General features: G+C 39.4%; 1 protein-coding gene across 2 annotated transcripts in view; it reads left to right on the top strand.

The window, feature by feature from the left end:
- LOC111593236 (lachesin) overlaps nt 1-18,878 on the top strand; it is a 149,909-nt gene that overhangs the window by 39,841 nt on the left and 91,190 nt on the right. The window lies entirely within an intron of this gene.

Genomic DNA, 18,878 nt, shown 5'->3' on the forward strand with positions numbered 1-18,878 from the left:
CTGCTGCTGCTGTTGATATTTATGCGTGCGTATAAATAACATGGCCTCTGCATGCGGGTTTATATTATTAGATTTACGTTGATGCTGCCCTATAAACATGCTGCCACATGTCGAAATATTTAAATAACCAGCCACAAAGAGTTGACTGGATAATTGAAGTCGACGCTCGGACGCATCGCCTACGACCTTCAATCATGATTGCCATCAAGCAGCAAAACACAAAAAGTTCACAGCACGCGCCCGTCATAAAGTGGGCAACAGTGGCCCCAGCTCTAACAATTGTCCGGGACAATTGCTGCCGATTTGCTAGCCGCATCAATTTCGTTTTGCCTTTGCCCTCTATCCATGGCCAGCTATGTACGTATACGTATATAGACACATATATTTAGACACCACAGTCCATGTCTGCCAATTGCACGCGCGCTCAATCTGTGGCAGATGTACGAGCATCAGAATTGTATTTGATGATTCCAAACACACACACACACACGCACATCAAGACTTTCGCTGTGCCTATCTGTTTGCCTTTCTTTCTTTGCCTAATGATTGCAACAACGTGACGCATGAGCATTTGTATACCCTGTATATAGATGGGTAGAATCAAGAGGTTGTAACTTAACTCGCTGAACAAAAGATCAAATATATAAAATTGTATATGCTGAAGATCGAGGTTCCAGCTAGTCGCTCAATCAATCAGATATGAAATCAATCTGTTAATTAGTGAGTCAGACAACCACTCAATCAGCTATTTAGTTAGTCAATCAATTAGTCTGTCAGTCAGTCAGTCAGTTATTAAATCAATCAATCAATCATTCAGTCAATCAGTCAATTAATCTATCAATCAGACAGATAACTAGTCAGTCAATCAGTGAGTCAGTCAGTCGATTCGTCCATCAATCAACCAATCAATCAGTAATTTAGTTAGTCAATCAGTCAATCAGTCTGCTAGTCAGTCAGTCTGTCAATTAGTGCTTTGGTCAGTCAGTCAATCACTGAATCAGTCATTCAATCACTCATTCAATCAGTCATTCAATCAGTCATTCAATCAGTCAGTCAATCACATAAATAGTTAAAGCTTATAAATTGATCAGCTTATCATTTAGTCAGTCCAGCAGTCAGTTTGTCAGTCAATCAATCAGTCAGGCACTCCTCAAATCAAGTCTAGTTTGCTTTCAGGTCAGTCAAGCAAGACTCTCAATAAGCAGCAGAAATATATAAATATATAAGGATGTTTGACAGGGTATGCCCAAGTCTAGTCAACTCATAAATTTGGCGAGCGATTTGTTCTGCTCTTGGCTTCTTTTTTTGGATAGACCCGAAATTGTTTTTGGGTATTGCATTTGTGCTGATCTTTATTGTTGGCCGTTTGGCAAACATGTGCATTGCGCCGATGTGTGTATCTGTGTGTGTGCGTGGGTGTGCGCATTTTTGTGCGCTATGGCAGCTTGATGAAGTATTGTTTATGAATCATAAACTGATTTGCTTAGCCGTAAAGGCGCGTCTGGCACTTGCCAATTGTGTTGACGTGTTTTGCATGCAAGTCGACGCGTTCGGTTATTGAATTTTGGACCGTCGACTCGTCGGTCGCCTTATTGAATTTTCGGTCCACCGACAACGGCACGCAACATTTTGACGCCAACTAATTTGTGCGCTAATTGCTTTAAGCCCCCCAAAACAAAGCCAAATAACCGAGGCTGAATAGAAAAAACCAAAATAAATATAAATACAAATAGCCCACGCATGAGGCAGTTCTGCGGGCTTCGCGGCTCTCGCCAGCGCCATTAAAAATTGATTTATTTTTAATTATCTGTGACGTGCCGCAAAATAATAAATATACGTGGAAATTTATTGCAACGTCAACGAGCGACAACCAGAAATGGGCCCAAGCACTCGTGTCCAGGCGCAAAAATTCCTCTTGATTGCGTGCGTGGGCGCCCCTATGTGCTGCCTGTTTAGTAACTAGCAATACACTCGAAAAAATAATTGCATAGAAAATCACTATCACTATTTCGTGTCTAACGTAAGTAAAAAAGGGTTTAGTTAAATCATTTTTGTTTAAGATTTGTTAAGCTTTTGATGGGCCTCTTTAAGAAAACTGATTTAATTTATTTTAAACGGGGACTTGCATTAAAATGTATATAGCTTACTTTTATTACTACATTGCTTGAAATAAGAATTTATATATATCGCAAAATTATTATGAATTTTGGTGCAGAACAAAAAAAATGTTCTCTTATTTTATTATATGTATTTTTTTTTATGATGATCTTCAACATATTCTTAAGAGTTTTTGATCGAGCAGTTTTTAAGTTTTAGTCATATTGGAAACTATGTGTCGGCTCATTCAACTCATTTTGCTATTAAAAATGTAGAAATTTAGAATTTTTTAGAATTGATATTTTATAAATTTTGCATTAAAAAAATATAAAGTAATTTTTTGTAGAGGTTTTTTTTGTCAAAGGATTATGAGTGAAGTTCACAAATGACTTTTTCGCACAGTGTATGAGTATGTATGCTCTTATGCTCAAACAAAAAGGCATAAACATATATAATATAAATATATATATACATAGTTTATATATATAGTATATATATATAGTATATCTGTATATATATATATATGTATGCACACATTGTGCCTGCATGTAGCGCCTCATGCAAAATATTTAGAATGAAACCCATAACCATATACACTTAGGCACACACACACTTGCAGACACACACCCATACACACTGGCACACTCGCTTACATTTTGGCGGCATATTTAACAAATGCTTTTGGTAATTTTAAGGGGTCTATAACATAATTTTGTTGTCAGTGCAGTTGTTTGGGGCTGGCTTGTTGGTTGGTTGTTTCAGCTGTCGCTGGCAGCCGCCAAAAGTGGTGCAGTGAAATGCATTCGAAAATTATAATATTATGGTTGTTGTCACGTCGGCCTGTTGCCTGACTCTATCACGGCCCATCGGCACGTAATTTTACTAATTTATTAACTAACTAAACCAAACAATGCGAGCGCACACGAGCACAAATATTTGATCAGCTCTAGTAAAGTATACAAATCAGATCAAAATGTGCCCAAAAAATTAGTTTGTGGATGTGTGTGTGTGTATAGGTGTGTGTGTGCTCCATAAAATGCTTTCCTTCTAATTATGTTGAAAAAGCCATTGGTAAATATTAACTAAAATTTTGTGGAAATGTAATTTCTAACTTGACATGCTGCACTCACACACTACACACACATACACACACACTGTTGCTACACCTGCTCTTAATTTTTTTTCTGGTGTGGCTGGACGCATTTAATGAATTTTTCATGTCCCCGTCATTTGGATCCGGAACTGTTTTCGGCTGCAGTTTTAAATAATTGAATTCCCAACTTTGCTCACCGCATTTCCATTCAAATCAATTTTTGATTTGCCCGATATAAATATAATTTTTTTTGAACGTTTTTATTCCATTTGATGAATGCCATTGCTGAGTAGTAGCGCAAAAATTGCTGAAATGTTTGTGTAGCATTTAATTTTTGCTTTTGATTTCGCTCGAAATATGTGGAATAATAATTTATTTACATGCTTTTCCCAGCATGCGGCTAAATGGCGTCGTAATTGATACGCTAAACTGCATAACGCTGATTATTTCATTTATTTGGATGCAAAAAAGCATTTCAGACAACCTGATAGCAAGTTGAATCCGAATGATGAGCTACAAAATACGCTGTAACAAAAGTTAACCAACATGAATCAATGAGTTTTGGTATAAATGTAGAGCCAAGCTGTGTGGGTGCATGGTGATTGATAGACTAGAATATACTCTGTAAAAGCTGTAAGTGCACATAAATCAATTGTTAGTATAGATAAATGAAGAAACTCTGAGATGTTAAGAGTAGTTGAATAGGGCAAATGGAAATTGATCGAACTGATGTACTTGAAGATACCCTGTATTTTATTGTATTGTATTAAAAAGTAGCTTGTTGCTGGACATTGCCTCGTGGCTTTCAAAGTTTTTTTGAACATATAACTACCCCATTTGAAGACTCCAAATGCTTACAGGGTATTTGCATTTGTATGCTAAATAATTTGTGCATTCAAAGCAAATTGCATTCTATAGGTATATAGGTATTATGCTACATATATCCATTCATTCACTTTTATGAACAATTCAATTAATTATTAACAATATGCGCTAATTTTTGATGGATTTATTTGATTTTATTATTAAATTTGTATTTTTTTATTTACGAGCGAAAAGTTGAATTGCGCCTGAAAACTTCGCCAATGGAATTTAAATTCTTGTATTTCTGTTTTTGTACCTTTTTGAAAAATTTATGAATTTATGTTCGCACAAAAGAACGAGGGGAAAAATGGTAATTAGAATTCATGACACGTGCTATGAAATATCACACATACGCAGCGTGTTAAATAGCGAGCATAAGGCTGGCACAAACTCACAGCTAGCTAAATGTGTGCCAGGTTGATTTACGATTTCCAGATCGCATGTATATACGTATGTGTGTATATATGCAGCTGGTAATTTATGACAATGTGCAAGCCGCAAAAACTTGGTTGCTGCAATCAAAGCTAAGGCCATAGCCAAAGCCAAAGCCAAAGAAAATCCCATATAAGTGTCAGGAATCTAACGATAGATGCCTCGAGCAGCGGTAGTTGCATTAGTTCTGCAGCAGCTCTCAAGATGCCAGCAGCAGCAGCAGTTGCTGTTGCATTAGCAATTGTTGCTGCTAAACAAGCCGCAGCTCCAATGAGCCAGCGAGCAAAGAGTGTCGCAGTTTCCCCTGCTGTTGTTGTGTTGAAAAATTTATGCAACTTTTTTCAGTCACCCTCTCTGCCACTGTGTGTGTGTGTGTGTGTTGGTTGTGCTTTGGCTTTTAATGGCGTGAAGTCAACGGCGCGTAAAACAGTCATGAGGCATCTTAATAAATTACTTTGGGGATTTTGGTGCACAATTTTTAATATTGCTGCAAACGGAACACGGCAAAACGAGCCACGCCAATGTTTACAGCCCAGACGACGTCATGGCTGCTGATGTAAAGCCATACACACAAAGAGTGTAACTAAGAGAGAGCGAGACAGAGATAGTTAGATAGATAGAGAGAAAATATGCATATAGTGCATTGGTTGCCGTTGCAGGTCGCGGGCGCACGACAGTTGCTTGACATTTCGAATTTAATGAAATTTATGCAATTTTTCTTATTTGCCAAATGCACTTCAGTCGACGTCGACGTTGGCGTCAGCAGCGATGCGGCAAAGTGCAAAGCAATGCATCAAACGGGTGGCACTTGCTTTATATCTATGTTTGTGTGTGTGTGCGTGTGTGTGTCTATCTGAGTGCTTAAATGTAGACAGACAGGACAGCTATATATAAATGTATATATAAGTTAACTTATAACACTTAGTTAGCTTATAACACTTAATGTTAGGTATTATTCAACACTTATTATCGGGTGCTAGACAAGTTAAGGAACAGCCCTGGCAAGGGCAACTCTACTTACGCCGGTGAGGCTATGATTTGTAAAAATATAGATCAGTCTCGTGTTTTAACTCGTACTGATAGGACATGCTAAAAATTGGTGTCATATAAGTAAAACTAAAAATAGTGAATATAATAAGAAAAACCAATAAAATTAACTGTTTCGATTATTCAAAAAAGAACAATTAAAAGCAGGGTTAAAAAGCGTTCTTCCAGTAAACCGCTTAAATAAATATTCACTCCGTCATTTGCTCGTTAAATGGCTTATTTCATTGTCTGAGCCCGAGGCCAGCAATAAGAGGCACAGTCGCCTCTCAACCTAACTTTCAGTCACCACAGGACTGGAAAACATATAATTGGCGCCCAACTAGTGGTCGGACTCCACAACCAACAACAATTAAGACAGCAGCGCGGGAGCTGCAATTGACAGATCTTATAAAGGGATTTTTTTTTTTGTTTTGTGTTAGTTGAATCTTGTAAGTGGATACTCTAGCCAAAATTTTTCTTCAAACACAAAAAGTGTTAAAATTTATTTTATAAAAAAATACCTAGGACTAGCGAGTATTTTATATTGCAATTGCATGTAAAAAAAAAAAAAAAAAAAAATTAATGATCAGAACCAAGTGAGAGTGACTACTTTGGGAATTTTAGTGGCAGCAATTGATCATTCAGATCGTCAATAAAATTACATTGTGTTACTTTCTGTGTGTCTGAAGTTGTGCATGCAGTTCTCGTAGTTCAGAGCTGTGACGTAATTCGACCCATCTTCTGACGGTCCGTTTTATTTTTCGCGACCACTGACCTGCGCATGTCTCGGTTCAACCAATAGAGAAACCCTCGCAGGCAGTCTAGCGACTCAGATTCCGACTGTGCAGTTCTCCCACCATCAGGTAGAATGGATGTAGATCAGCTTACGGAAGTAATAAGGACGGCTATCAGCAAAGCTTTAGCCGAACAGGCTGCTGTAAACCAGCAGAGGGAGCATGCATGGACTCAAAAAATTAATGAGTTAGCTGAACAAATAGCAGATGCATCCCCATTAGTTAGAAGTTCTTTTTTGAAAATGCTGAAGACCAGACAAAAGGCCTTTGCAGACCCAGACGAGACGTTGCCGTATAACACATCAGTCGTGGCTACCATTAGGACCATAGATGAGCAACCGATCTATACCAAGCTTTACCCATATCCAATGGGAGCGGCTGATTTCGTTAATAAAGAAATCAAAGATCTACTAAAGAATGATATAATTCAAAAGTCCGTCTCTCCCTACAATAACCCAATATGGGTAGTAGACAAGAAGGGCACTGATGAAGCGGGCAATAGGAAAATGAGGTTGGTAATGGACTTTCGTAAACTTAACGAAAAAACCGTGCCGGACAAATACCCTATGCCAAATATATCAATGATATTGGGGAATTTGGGGAGAGCCAAATTCTTTTCAACATTAGACCTCAAGTCTGGTTATCACCAGATCATACTCGCTGAACGCGACCGTGAAAAAACCTCTTTCTCTGTAAACGGGGGGAAATACGAGTTCAAAAGACTCCCCTTTGGATTAAAGAATGCAGCAAGCATCTTTCAAAGAACCATCGACGACATACTGCGAGAGCAGATTGGCAAATTTTGCTATGTTGATGTCAATGACGTAATCATCTTTTCAGAAGATGAGGAATCCCACATTAAACACGTGGATAGGGTCCTAAAAAGCTTACACAAAGCAAACATGAGGGTCTCCGTCAAAAAGTCACGTTTTTTTAAGAAAAGCGTGAACTTTCTTGGTTTCGTAGTCACCAGCACTGGCACCACGACGGATCCTGAAAAGGTTAGGGCAATACAGGAGTATCCAGAACCAAAAACGCTGTTCGAGGTTAGATCATTTCTAGGCCTCGCAAGTTATTACAGATGTTTCATTAGGGACTTCGCCGCAATAGCAAGACCCATCTCGAATATCCTGAAGGGTGAAAATGGAACAGTCAGTAAGCATAGGTCCAGAAATATAAAGGTTCAATTCTCTGAAGTGCAGCAGAGGGCATTTCAGAAGTTGCGCGATATTTTGTCATCCGAGAATGTAATGCTCAGGTACCCCGATTTTAAGAAGCCATTCGATCTAACGACCGACGCTTCGGCTCACGGCATAGGTGCAGTTTTGTCTCAAGAGGGTCGTCCTATAACAATGATTTCAAGAACATTGAAGGACAGTGAGGTTAACTATGCAACCAATGAGAGAGAGTTATTGGCCATTGTATGGTCACTTGCCAAATTAAGGCACTATTTGTATGGGGTGAAAGACATTAATATCTTCACTGACCATCAACCCTTGACCTTCGCAGTTTCGGAATCTAATCCAAATGCGAAAATCAAAAGGTGGAAAGCGCGCATTGACGAGTCTAATGCACGTATCTTCTATAAACCTGGCAAGGACAATCTGGTTGCGGATGCCTTGTCAAGACAGCAGCTCAACGCTATAAATGAGCAAGAAATTGAGTCCTGCGCAGCAACGATCCACAGTGAGGTATCTCTCACCAACACCATTGAGACGACAGACAAACCCTTGAACTGTTTTCAAAACCAGATAGTGCTAGAAGAGGCGCGTTTCCCCTTAAAACGAAGTTTTATTCTTTTTGGAAATAAGAAACGCTACTTGATCAGCTATACATGCGTCGAATCGCTGCTAGACGAGCTCGAAGATGTAGTCTCACCCAAATGCGTAAATGCTCTCCACTGTAATTTACACACGCTTGCAATGATACAAGATGCATTGGTGCGAAGATACCCAGCCACAAAGTTCTGGCATTGCAAAAATCGCGTAGTGGACATATTTGCGGTTGGAGAAAGAAGGGAAATCCTCACAGTCGAGCATAATAGGGCCCATAGGTCTGCACAGGAAAATGTTAAGCAGGTACTCTCGGAGTACTACTTTCCACGGATGGCAAAAATTGCCAAGGAAATAGTACAAAACTGCAAAACATGTGCTAGGGCTAAGTATGATAGACACCCCAAAAAGCAAGAGCCACAAGAAAAGATAGAAGAAAAGATCAGAAACGCTCAGACGACGCTCAGAGCTAGGGAGAACGCAAAGCGGCAGAATAGAGTCTTCGATGTTGGTGACAAGGTTTTGGTCAAGTCCAACCGACGGCTCGGAAACAAACTCACACCTTTATGTGTCGAGAAGGCCGTGGAAGCAGACCTGGGGACCGAGGTCCTCATTAAAGGAAGGGTGGTCCACAAGGACAACCTAAGATAACTCCCTTGTTTTTTTTATTACACCTTTTATTATAAGCCGCTAGGCAATTTAGAATAAGTTAGATATAGTTTTTCAATTTACCTTTAGCCACTTGGCATAATTTTTATAAAACATTTTGGTGGCGGGTACACCCGATGCCGGTCATTTAGAGTAGATTAGGTCCACTGAAATGCGACTAATGAATGCCAACAGTAGACGGATAGAAGTAAACACTGAGGTTCAAGACCAGCTTAACCAGTTAACATTTGCTGTCAATGGAGTTCTCGGGATAGCCAAAACTCACAAATTGATTTATTTATTTGAAACACTGAAACACTGTCCAGAAACAGAATGCGGACGATCGAGTTGCAAAGTTTAATGCTTGCTATTACTCTCGCGAAGGCTCATTGTTAGCCCAAACATTTTGGACTCCTCAGATTTAAAATCAATTTGGCTAGAGGAATCCATCAACACTATACATTTTATAACCAAATTCCCAAAAATTAAAAAAGCCTGCAGAAAAATTACGATTTATCCTGTCGTCCACAAGAACCAGCAACAGCTCTATTCGCCCCATAGTTGGATGCTAAGCCAGAACCACAGCATGCAAATCTACAAGCGGAATCGTTGAGGAAACCCCCTTGTTCACGGCACCACCACCAACAGTAGAAGCTCATCAGCCAGCAACAACTAACGAACTCTTCGCGGCGGCAGAGCCAAGCGACTCTTCATCCATACTAGAACCAAGTTGCTCCAACCGCTGCCCATCTCTGTCGACACCTGCCACGGCTGCCGGCTCATCCTCATCCTCATCGGCAGCGGCGTCACGTCAACTGCAGCTGCCGGCATTGTCGGCAGTTGCCGCACGGCAACAGCAGCTACTGCTGAACGGCTCTCTGAAGAGCAAGACGAAGACATTTCCTGCGTATCGAGCATCGGTGCGCAGCGAGAGCGACGACAAGGAGTACAGGGCGGCTAGCAGCAGCAGCAACACGATACCGACGACGGGCAAAAGTCGGCCAAGATCAGCGGCAAGAACTGTAACAATCTGCTGCACAACGCCGGCAATAAGCTAAGCGTGAGCAGCAACTCCTTCGGCCTATACGCAGCATCTGGCATCATCGCCCAAGAGCCCTGTCTCCAGCAACGGCCATCTGAACAAATACTGCCTGACGGACTTGACGCGCCGCAAGGCCGAATTCAATCGCCAGCTGAGCGCGCCGACAGACTACACACATCACTCGTCCAGTAACGGCTCATAGCATCGCTGGAGTGGTGGGACACAGTCATCACGGCCATCACGGGCACGTGCACGGCCAGTCATCGACGGCGCCAGCCACACTCAAGTCGCTGCAGCTGCACAACTTTGGTGTGCATCATCCGATGCCAAGGCCCACGTCCACGTTGTGCACCAACAGCTTCAACAGACGCCACATACGTAGGCGCAAGAGCAAGCTTAGTAAGCGCCTGCTGAACGGCGATAGCGAAGAATCAGTACGCTGCTCATACTGCTCCGTATTGAATGTGAATGAGAACGACTTGCGGATTTCATTCGAGAACACCTGCACCGACTCGCTGGTCACCGCTGCTAATATGCGACCAAGGAACCGAAATGGTGCACTTTGATGATGTGTCGTTGTACGGCACTCCGAAAGAGGAGCCATATGCTGTGCTTTAATCTGCATTGGCCTCACTCTTTGGTGGATCATCGACGCAAAGAAGTCCGCGAAGCACTTGCGAGGAGTCGTCGCTGGAATTGGGTCGGTCGAGGACGACCTTACACTTGAGGGGGGGGTAGTTAACTTATAACACTTAGTTAGCTTATAACACTTAATGTTAGGTATTATTCAACACTTATTATCGGGTGCTAGACAAGTTAAGGAACAGCCCTGGCAAGGGCAACTCTACTTACGCCGGTGAGGCTATGATTTGTAAAAATATAGATCAGTCTCGTGTTTTAACTCGTACTGATAGGACATGCTAAAAATTGGTGTCATATAAGTAAAACTAAAAATAGTGAATATAATAAGAAAAACCAATAAAATTAACTGTTTCGATTATTCAAAAAAGAACAATTAAAAGCAGGGTTAAAAAGCGTTCTTCCAGTAAACCGCTTAAATAAATATTCACTCCGTCATTTGCTCGTTAAATGGCTTATTTCATTGTCTGAGCCCGAGGCCAGCAATAAGAGGCACAGTCGCCTCTCAACCTAACTTTCAGTCACCACAGGACTGGAAAACATATAATTTATATATATATATATATGACAACCATAAAATTCCATGCATAAAAGTCAAGCAAGCGACAGCTAATCAGCAACAAAAGCAGAGAGAGAGGGTGAGCAAAGCCTTTTTATCCTGAGGCTAGAGTAGGTGTTGCCATCAATTGTTATTTATTTTGTTAACCAATTATAGTAGTTTAAACAAATGTGTATATATTCAAATAAGACAAGACAACACATGAAAATGTCTGTCGAAATTTGAGATGCTCGCTCAATAAGTGAATTAGGTATATGTGTTTGGTATCGAAATTCAGTTGAAATTAAGGCGATGAATGAGCTCGAACTAGACATTTGTTTTCCTACTGACAAATTAGAAGCGTGGCTGTTGGCTAGAATCGATAACTCTGAAAGAAAGTTAGCTTGAAATACAAATTCTTTATTAAAATATACAATAAATATTTTGGTATGCTGAGGGAGTATTTTATACTAATCCCAAGAAAGTTGTTCAGTCAAAAATTAGATTTTCTCTTTAAGCTTCACTAAAATGAAGTTGAATGTTAGGCGAGTATTCTAGCAGCTAGTTAAGCTCTACTGTTCAGTTTTTATATAACTCTATTCCAAAAATTGCTGTTACATTTTTAGTATTATTATTCAGCGAGTATTATGGCAGTCGACCACACCCGACTGTGCCATTCTTTTGTGCTAAGTTTTCGTTTTCTTATTAGAGTGAAAAGCTAAAATTGTAATAAATTCAGATAGCAAAGGTCGAATTTACTTTGTAGTTAATCCAAAAAAAACTATGCAAAATATTTGTAAATAAACACGAAAAGCAACGAAAGAAATTTCAGCTTCTCTTTCAATATTGCATTTTCTTACAGATTGAATTTAAAGCTGTTGCATGAAATATATGAAAATCTAAAAGAAAAGGAAATAATTTATTTTTTGCAATATTTGACAATAAAAATGGGAAGGCAGGGCACAATGGCTTTGTATGATTATATGTATTAGGTAGAAGGAGGCGTGGCAGGCAACATAAATTTTAGACATATATTTATTATTGATAAGAGTAAAGAGGCAAGTCTATGTAGGTGTTCGCCTCTGCGCCTGTTCGGCTTGAGGTATAAAAGCTGAGGAGCTAAAATTTTAAATACATATATTACTGTCGTTTCCGATAACTCATATCATTTTCTTATTATCGATTATAAACGCTGCTTGGATTGGGTTTTCCATTTGCAACTTGTATATACAAATGCGAAATACTTTAAATTTGCTGCGTAAAGATAAGGATTATTTAAGATTTTTCTGCCACCATTTCGTACATATTTTTTCACTCTTCTTGAAAGTTTATTTAACAAGTTTGTTGAGTGTTTGTTTGAGCCAAAAAAAAAAAAATAAGACAAACTTTTGCGACTGTTTGATAGAGTCTGTGCAGAGAAACGGCCGACACTAGACAGGCTGAAAACAAAAAGTAGCAAATATTAACTAAACATAATTCGAGACACAAAGTGAGAAAGAAAGAGAGAGAGATAGACCAGTAGCAATTTCGCTCTTTCTCTCACTCATTCGTTCTCTCACTGTGCCTTGCCTTGCCGAAGCCAGGCGCTCGACTAATTCACGACTAATGATGATTATTTCTAGTCTATTCCCATTAGGAGCTACTCCTTTGTTTTTGAGCATGCCACGCCCTCAATCGACCATCACAGCTAGGGACAACATTACATTTTCATTGTTGGCCAGCCAAGCGAAATGGCGCTGACTTTGGCTGTGACTCGCTAGCTTTGGCTGTGGCTGAGTTCGACTTTGCTCTTAGCTGCTGGTTTTCAATATTTCCGTCTATAAAATGTCGTCCAGTTGTCGTTTGGCCATCGACACATGGAAAAGAAATGCAGCTCAGTTTGGCGCAAGTGAAAGGCCAGAAACAAGCCACGAGTACAACGATGTTTTGGACGCTACTGATGCAAGCTTCCCAGCCAAATTAATCGTGACCAATAAATTAATTTTAATGACTGCACACGCACACACAGGCACAGGGGACACTCGTACACTTTATCTCTGAATACACTGAGAAAAAAAGTTGACAACACTTTCGTAAGCTTGCTTAAAGAAAGTCTAAAAAATCTTTAAAAAATCCTGAATTTATTTCGCGCTTAGCTCAGCTTTCAAGCTGAAGTGTCTCAGGATTTTCTCTCAGTGCATGACTAGGTAAGCTTTGTAAGGCGTGCACTTTGCGCTGCGTCAGCGAGTGTCCTTTTTTGTCTTTTCTCCTGTCGTCAGTCCTTTTTGGAGCAGAGGCGTGGCACTTGCCATAAGTAATTGACAAAAATCTTAATTAGTGCTTGGCATGTCCATTGAATGGCTTCCCGTTAGTTGTTGAGCTTAATTAGCTGGCGTCGTGGCAGCTGCTGTTTGAGTTTAATCAAATTAAAAATGCCCAAAAGCTTCCTCTCATGGCTTTCTTTTCCTCTTCTCTGCTCGAAATAAATTGTACAAAAATTCAAGGACATTATGCACTTAAATTAAATCAAACAGGACAATTAAGCTGACTCGCTCTCTCTCTCTCTCTCTCACTCACTCACTCTCTACACATAGCTCTCTCTCTCTCTTTGTGCCTGCCTATAGATGAGTGTCAGTGTCAACTTAATCAATTGTGCTCGATGCAAGCAACTATGTTGTGTGTGTGTGTGAGTGTGTAGAGGTGTCTATGTGTGTGTGTGTGTGCTTGCATAGAAAACAAACTGCTTGCTATGGAATTTTCCACTCGGCACTTGCCAACTGCCACTTAAAGCTATAAACTGTGAAGTGCTCTTCCGGCTGCAGTCAGCTACGTCTGAGGCAGCTGCCCCATTGAGTGTCCTTGAAATTGACTACAGCTGCTATTCCTACCTCTGCCTCTTCTCCTCTCTCTCTCTCTGTGTGTGGGTGTGTGTCCACAGCGTTTATCCACTTCAGCCAGCTGCTGCTGCCTGCCTGCTATTTCTTTGCAGCTTGTGAATAATTCAACTCAAACCAAACTATGGACATTTATTGGTTTATCTTAAATTCAATGCAATATGCATAGATTTTAATTAGTTGCACTCAACAGACCCGAAACAGCAGCTTTTAATCATTAAATTAAACTGCGTTCATTGTTCCATGAAAAGCAGAATTTTAAACACTTTCACGTGCATCAAGAAATTTCCCTAAAGCTTTGTTAGAGAGAGATTTTTCAATGAGATTTATAAATTGAAATAAATAATTAGTTTAGCGTTGGAGTAGGAGTACTTCAAATGCATAGTAAAAGTGCTATAAGTACTGTCGATAAATACCGAAGCTTACGCTGTGGTTGAGTTAAGATCTTAAGATTTCGATTTGAAGATTTGTGAAGTTGTGTAAAAATTCTTAAAAGCTTGTGTACTTTAGGCTAATCTTTTAATCAAATTTGATAGCTGCGGCTTAGAAAAGAAATTAAAATAAATAAATAAAAAATAATTAAAATTCGCTATCGATTTATATCGATTGCATGAAAATTGACAAATAAACCGATAATTGTAAATTTCAAAAGGGGAAAGATTTCTGCGACAATTAAAGAGAAGTCAGAAAGCAATTGCAAGTCATTTTCAATTCTCAAGCTCTCATACTTTTCGAGCATACAGACGGATGGCTAGATAAGCAGAAAGCCGTATATGAGTAAAGCTACGCCTTCCACTGCCTGTTATAGATATTTGAACGGAAACATTCTTAACTCAACTTCAATTTTCAATAGCAGCAGAGTTTAAAAACAGAAAATCTAGCTAACTTATAGAGTTTCTTAATAGTAGTTACTTCATACAGTTTCAAATTTATCGATTATTCCATATGACAGAAATACAAACAAAAAATAATATTAAGAACTACATTTTAGACAATTTTCGATCAGTTAATTAAATATATATTTTATATTATATTTATATTTTATATTATATATATTTTTTATATTATATTTATATTTTATATTATTTTTATATTTTATATTATATTTGTATTTTATATTATTTTTATATATTCTACATTTACATTCGCCTTTTGGCAATATGTAGATACCTTCGCTTAGAAACTAAACGTGCCACGACTAGTCTCAACTCAACATTGCGTTTGTTAAATGAATCCTGTTGAGCCATTTCGTAGCATATCCTTGCGGCCTTTAAGTTCGCTGTTGTCAAAGTGTCAAAGTGTAAGCCTGCCGGGAGCAAAGGGCTTAAATTAAATTAATTGGCGAACACTTGTAAAGTAAATTAAAATTGCCCGACTGATTGACCGACTCAGTGACGAGCGGACGCACTGACGGATGGACGGACTGTGCTGCTGTTGGCGTCATTAAAGAGATTACAAAAGGTCAAAGGGTTAGCTGCGATTGCTCATAATAGCTGTGCCCCGGCGCCTGCGGCCTGACCAAAAGTATTTCCCTTTCCATTAATGCTCATATACTGGTTCACCAGTCGAAAGCGAGTATATTCGTTTGACTATTTCTGTATGTGTCTATATGAATGCAGACTGAATAAAACTGTAGACTTGAAATTTAGCTAAGTTTCTTACTTTCTACAAATGGCGACATTTATCCTTTGTTACACTTATACGCCTACTCCTGAGGCGTGGCAAATTGACAAAAATAGGGCCGTGGGGCCGCATCAAGCTTATAAATATCGCTTCTTGAATTTTCATCTTCGCAGTTTTTGAGCGAGTATTAAGCAGTCGAGTCGCACTGCAACATTCTTACTTTTTTCTGAGTATGTGTGTGTGATTGTTCTCAAGTGTGTGTGTGTGTGTGTGTGTGTGTCTGCGCTATACAAACAGCACACGCCCAGTTGACATTTGCTTGTCAAACTAATTAAATTTTTGCTGGCCAGCAGCAAAGAGCCAAATTGGCGCCTCAAATTGGTAATTACCAAGGGCCGAAGTGCAACTCAAACACGTAAAAGAAAACGAGCAACGCAGCAACTGCAACAGCATCAACTGCTGCTGCTGCTGCTGCTGCAATTAGCTGAACAGTCGCACTGACAATCAACCAAAAGGCAAGCGACTGACGACGCGTGCATGTGTCCTTTGTGTCCTTTGGCTATAGACAGAGTAGCGGGAGCTGCGAGAGGCAGTGGTGGTGGCGAGGGAGGGGCGAGGAGTGCTGCCTAATTACTTGTAAGTTTGGCGAATTTGTGGCAAGGCGCTTCTGCTGCAGTCAAACCAAATTCAATTTGATCCCACACTATGGTCGGTCAGTTGCCGTGGCACACCCACTTGCATGTCTGCCGGATGCTGACATCGTTCGCGCACATGCACATCCGTATCCGGTTTCCGGTAGCGACAACGATAACGACGCCTCCTTGATTGCCAGCGCGTAATTATTTTTTAAGCACTTTGTCTCCCAGCAAAATTAGACTTAACAGAGCCAATTCCATTTCTCCGTTTTTTTTCGGGGCGTTCCATTTTCATTTTCAGTTTTTTTTTTTCTTTGAATACCCTGTGTAGGGCGGAATGGTGAGAGGGTAGCATACTCAAGTTATTCAGATATTGGTACACATCTGTTTAAGCTGAATTGTTGTGTGAGTGCTCTTAGATTTGGTTTTGAATAAACTCAGTCTATGCTTAGAACATGTGCCCTGGTACTGCCTGATTTGAGAAGAAAATTTATATATATAAATATATATATACATATAATGTATATATAAATATTAATATATATAAATATATATGTAAATTTTAATATATATATTCAAATTTTTAAGTCTTAATTTAAATCTAGCTTTGGCTGTCTTTTTGTCTTATTATATATCTACGATAATTTTAAAGGTAATAAAATATTGTCAAAACTATTTAGAGTTTTTCTAAATATTTTAAAAATATTTTAAAAAAATTTGGAAGCCTTAAAAATTTAATTAAAAAAATTGTTATTGTATTTTATTTAATATCAGAGTGACGAAAACTCAATAATATTAAATGTTAGTATAGTAATATCAAAATTACTGCGAGATTTTATAAAATATGTTTCATATGTGTTTATATTATATTTAATATATGCATTTAATATATAGTATTAAAGTTTTGAATCTAAAGATGTCTAAATTGATTTGCTAGATCTAGAAATCTTAAGATTATTTTGCTTTCAGAACTATCTAATCTATATATCTTCAAAAAAAGATTGATGAGAGTTTCAGAACAGCTAAGAGTCATGAAAATTAGACTTAATTTTTATAGGTTGAGTCTCCCTCTAAAAATGCTATATTGGAAGGAATAAATATTAATAATGCCGAAAAATATAAGCGAAAGAGGAGACTTAGAAAAAACTAAGTGAAATCATTTAAATAAATATTTTAACTTTTTACAAAGTGAAGCAATCAGAGACTACTAAAAAAATTGGTCTAGGACCAAATCAGTTCAATGATAATGCTTTATTAATATATTTATTTTAATTCAATTGATAATATATATAGCTTGAGGTTATTTTCAAGTTTTTAGTAGAGCCTCGCATAACATATTGAATAGACATTCTCTGACCATGCCTGCCATAGCTATGTCTTAAGTCCAGCTAACTATATTCATGGCTGCGCATGAGATTTTACTACAGGGTATCTGCTAGTTCAGTGGGTCGCATTATGCTCGCTACTGACTGCTTATGCTGTGTGTGGGAACTTGTGGACTCTGTTGAAATTTGACTAGCAGTTAGCCAATGCTTAGTCGTGGGTCACACTCAGCACACACACACACACACACACACAGACACTCGCCTGTTGTTGTTGTTTCTCTTGGTTTTCACTTTTCTTCTTGCTTTTGTTTGGTTTTTCTTTCTTTCATTCGTTCTTTCATTCTTTTTTCGGCTGCTTTGTCCAATTAGTAACAGTTTGGGTTACGATTTCATTTCTTTTATTGTGGCTCGTTATCCTTTTTATTTTGGCCCGCTCCGCCTGTTGGCAGTGCGCAAATTTGATATCCTTGTTATGGCAAATTGTTGTATGTACTCGTACAATTATTTTCGCTGCTTGACGACGCGACGGCCTCGCTGTGGCATTGCGTGCTCTCTTCTGCCCCATCCTCTCGCCCGCTCCCCCCCTCTCTTTCTCTCTCTCTCTCTCTCGCTTTCTGTATGAAATTTTTCGCTCTCTTCTTCGCTCGGTGTATCTGTCCCTGTCGGCAATCGAATTGTATTTATGTTTATTTATGCTGTTGGGTAAAAGCCGTCAGTGCACTCGACGCTGCTTTGCTGCATGGATCTGTATCCTTGGCGTCCTCGTTCATTGTCCCGGCCTGGTTCAATATTGTCGCCCCTTCGATTATTTATGATGCTCGCTTGCAGCCGCTCGTGCCGCACGTCCCAACGGGCCTGTGGCCAAGTTTTAGTAGTCATCGTTTGCCCAGTAATAAATTTATGCTTTTTTATTTCCTCCTGTCATAATTTTACCCTCAAATACACACACACACACACACACACACACACATGCGCTTATATAAAGTGCTTGGGCATTTTTCTTCGCCTCGTGCAGCATTTTCTTCTCAGTTGATTGTTGGGTTCTCTCTCCTGCTAAGCTCCGAGTCCTGTCTAAAAATTTTTCCAATTGATAAATTATTTTATGGCAAATACACAAATTTTCCCATACGCATGGCCAACACACATGCGTGTGTGTGGCTTTTGCTTGTTGTTGTGGTTTGGTTTTCGATTTTCCTTTTGGTTTAGCCGTGCGCTGCCCGCGTCCCTTTGCTCTTTGCTCCTTGCTTATTTCCCTGCTCATAAAAAACTCTGCATGGGTTTATGTGAGCGCGCGTGTGTGTGTGTGTGTGCGTGTGTGTGTGTGCATAAGTAATATTCCTGTGTATTCTTGCATATTTCCGTCTATATCCTTTAGGCCTGCCTTGTCATTGGCACGGCCGTCGTCGCCCACTTTTCGCACAGCTCAAACACATAAAATCAATCATATTTGCTGGGCATATTTGCACCTCTCTCTCTC

The sequence above is a fragment of the Drosophila hydei genome, unplaced genomic scaffold (assembly GCF_003285905.1).
Source record: "Drosophila hydei strain 15085-1641.00,03,60 unplaced genomic scaffold, DhydRS2 tig00000290-arrow-arrow-pilon, whole genome shotgun sequence".
Lineage (NCBI taxonomy): Eukaryota > Metazoa > Arthropoda > Insecta > Diptera > Drosophilidae > Drosophila > Drosophila hydei.